Genomic DNA, 3,889 nt, shown 5'->3' with positions numbered 1-3,889 from the left:
CCACCGTCCGCAGCGTCTCCCTGTTGATCCCGCGGCCACCCACCGTCCGCAGCGTCCTTCCGACGATCCCGCGACCAAATCCGCCGGCGACCAGTCCTCCGTGATTCCAGTTGGCCGCAATCAGCCGCGTGCCCACCGTGCCCGTGCGGTCGACTCTTCCCAGCAGCGGAGATCCGGCCCCTTCGCCATCACCGCGTGCGGCGTCTTCTCCTCCAAGATCAGCAAACCAGCCGCGTCGAAATCCCAGCATCGTCGCCCAGTCTTCCGCCCGTGGCGCATCCGGAGCGACCAGATCCTCCGCCACTTCATCAGTCGGCACCTCTCTCCGCCATCACCGACCAGATCCCGCGGTCCCTCTTCCTCCTCTCCCGCGATCTGCATCCCGGCACCAGCCCCGGAATCAGCCTCCGTGATTCCTTCTTCCCTCTCTCCGCGTGCGCCGGACGGCCATAAAAGAGGAGATTACTCTGCGAACAGGGAGGGGGGAGGAGGGTGAGAAGAACCAAGGAACAGAGCATGCTCTGTTATGGTGCCGAGAAGAATAAAAAAAAAAGAGGGATGCTGTGAGCGGATGAGTTAGAGAAAGAAAAAAAAAAGAGAAAAAGAAGGAAGGACTTGAGACGGATGGCGTGGAGCATCTCAGCAAGCCGATCAAAGTCGCCGAGCATCATGAGCAGCTAAACCTCGGTTTATGGGTTTGATGAAGCCATAGAGGAGTATTCGTTTCATTTTTATTGATTTGAGTTTGTATTGTAAGAGTGTTGCATGATGAAGAATTTATCAATTGATCTTTATGATTTATCCAATTTATGTGAATCATTTATCTTGCATAAAATATTTTATATAGATTGATCTATTTCATCGAATCCAACACCTGTGGTTTGGAGGAGATATTCATGTGACATCGATTTCATGTTTAATGATTTAATGATCAGATGCATCATGCTAGGTTAGACAGGTCATGCTTATCGTTAGAGTAGATGGTTTGTGCTAGACTTAGATGATTCATGCTGGGAATTAGTTATAATTTTCTTTTATGATTGCTTTGGCTTGTAGTCGGAAGCAATCAAGTCTTAAATACAACTCAATCATTGAAAGCGTCACGAATATAAATCTATCGGTGGATTCTAGCCCTAAACACCTCCCTCCATAGATAATTCATACTATTACATCCATATTAATTCTTAGTTTTTATCATTTACTCTAGCTTATACCCTTTGAAGTAACTATTCAATTAGGAAAAATAACTTGTCTCCAATTCCTGTGGACCGACACCCGTAATCACTATCCTACAGGATACGTGCTATTGCGTGGTTTATTTTTGAAATTGAAATAACCGATCAATTTTTGGCGCCGTTGCCGGGGATTGCTAGCATAGTTATTTTTCCTTCATTAAAAAAAAATTTTTTAAAAAAATATATATATATATCTAAAATAAAATATTTTCTATTATTGTTACTTTTCTTATCTCTTTTTCTCTTCTACTAATTTTTTTTTTTTTTAATTTTTTTTTGGTCTTATTTGATCAGGAATCGAAGAGGAGATCTGGGCTATCAAAAGGAATGCTTTAGAGGTTTGCTAAAAAAAAATTTAAATTGCTGGAGAAATTCCCTTTGGTAACCTCTAAACCTTTCTTATTTAAATTAATTATTAGCTTGAAATTTTGTGGTGATTGTTTGATTTTAATTTCAGCAAAATGTGAATGCATGCCTGATACACATACACAATTAATCTACATTAGTAAGGGCAATCACCCCAACAAGATAAGAGCCGGATTTCATCACCGGACTCTTGCCCAACTTAGGTGAACTCAATCTCACATAGTGTCACTTTAATTAAAATCAATTAGACATTGGCTCCTAGGGACATTCGAGCTCAATAGGACGAAGATCACCGAAAGTTGCACCAATTTCGCTCTGTGGCTTAGTTGATGTCTAGGCAAGCTTTGTCCCTATAAGGGAGACAGTTCATCTGTTCGAGGCAAGTGGGTTTTAAGTGGGACCTTTGCGAACGCATCGTGACCCCTCCACTTACCTGGGAGCTTACCTGGTCAACTCGGTTCATTAGACCGGATTGGAGGCTTAGGTGCCCTCTTCAAACCAGTTAGGAGCTGTCTAGTGATTTTAGGACAAATACAAGGATTTATGTGTTTTTCTTTTATTGCATGCTTGATTGATCGAGTACTAGTGTATGCAAGGTAGTCGTTCTAGAGTACGCCTATTACCTTTTGACCCTGAAATAGAACGAACCCTTAGGAAATATTCGAGCTAAGATCAAAATTAGATCATCCCCACCTCTGATGGCTGAAGAACAACCCAAACTCCTGAGGGAGTACTTTACTCCCACCATTTACACTTCCCCATCTTGCATTCGATTACCTGAAGTAGCAGCTGTACAATATGAAATAAAGTCTAGTGTGATCCAAATGCTCCCATCTTTTTATGGGCTCACCAATGAAGACCCATATAAACACCTAGATGAATTCCTTGAGATTTGCACCACTGTCAAGATTCAGAACTTCACTGATGACTGAAACTTAGATTATTCCCTTCTCCCTTAAAGATAGAGCCAAACAATGGCTGAATTCTTTAGAAGCTAACTCGATTCGTTCTTGGGATCAAATGCAACAAGAATTCCTTAAAAAATACTTTCCCATAGGAAGAACGAACCAGTTTAGACGTGCCATTACAAGCTTCTCCCAAACTGAGGGAGAAGAATTTCATGAAACTTGGGAGAGATTTCGGGACCTAATCCGTAAATGCCCTCATCATCAAATACCTAAGTGGCAGCTAGTGCAATGTTTCTATGACGGATTGACTGAACGAAACCGTCAGATGATCGATGCTGCATGCGGGGGGACTTTCATGCTTCGAAATGAGCATGAAGCATGGCAATATTTGAAAATCTTAATGAAAACTCCCTCCACCATGCTTCATGTTCTCGTCAAGCACCCCGATTTTCAAAGAAAAGGGGCCATTTGTGAAATAAGTCATTCTATGGACCTGTCTAGCAAGGTAGATGCATTGTCCCATAAGATTGACCAACTAATGATAGGAGGACATGTCAGCTCTTCCCAAGCACAAGTGTGCTATCTGTTCTAGCCCATCGCATCCTATTCATGAGTGCCCCTCAGCACCCCAATTCTCCGAACTCGTGCAAGAACACATCAATGCTGCCAAACACAGCCCAGACCGGGTAATGATCCATTTTCCAATACATATAATCCGGGATGGCGGAATCATCCAAATTTTCTTGGAGGCAGCAAGCTTCGAATACCCCAACCCTTTCCCAAAATTTTCAAAACCCTCAGAATTTTCATCCTACCGTCCCTCAACTCAATTTCAACACCTCCTCCTCCAACCCAAAGAAAACAGCCTTTGAGGAGAAGGTGTTGACTGCCCTTCAAGGTTTGGAGGCAAACAACACAACTATTGCACTCTCACACGCAATCAATTGCTAAGCTAGAATCCCAAATGGGTCAACTAGCTAATGCATTAAACAAGCGAGAGGAAGGTAAGCTTCCAAGTCAACCAATGAGTAATCCTAGGGGACAATACGTGGCTCAAGAAACTCGACTAAATCATGAAGCAAGCCAATGCTTTGACTACCCTAAGGAGTGGACGTATAATAGATAATAAGGTTGGGGAGGGTAACAATAAGGAAGGTGAAGAAGAGGAGAGGAATGTATCACATGAAAACCCAAAACCTTCTTCAGCTAGTCCACCATCTGCCACAACCCACATTCCAAAGGCTCCATTCCCTGAAGCACTTAATGCACCCTCTCTTTGGCAAGAAGGGAACTTCATTAGAAGAGATGATGGAGGTCTTCAAACAAGTTAAAATCAACCTCCCACTCCTTGATGCCATCAAACAAGTTCCCTCCTATGCC

The 3,889-nt window shown here is 43.0% G+C and overlaps 1 non-coding gene across 1 annotated transcript; it reads right to left on the bottom strand.

Moving 5' to 3' along the window:
- Nucleotides 1-2,670: 2,670 nt before the first annotated feature.
- LOC120106914 lies at nt 2,671-2,776 on the bottom strand. Its single transcript, XR_005508899.1, has one exon. It is a non-coding gene; the product is annotated as a small nucleolar RNA R71 (small nucleolar RNA).
- Nucleotides 2,777-3,889: the final 1,113 nt, after the last annotated feature.

The sequence above is a fragment of the Phoenix dactylifera genome, unplaced genomic scaffold (genome assembly GCF_009389715.1).
Source record: "Phoenix dactylifera cultivar Barhee BC4 unplaced genomic scaffold, palm_55x_up_171113_PBpolish2nd_filt_p 000686F, whole genome shotgun sequence".
In the NCBI taxonomy this organism is placed as follows: domain Eukaryota; kingdom Viridiplantae; phylum Streptophyta; class Magnoliopsida; order Arecales; family Arecaceae; genus Phoenix; species Phoenix dactylifera.
This window is presented reverse-complemented; position numbering and strand designations above follow the sequence as displayed.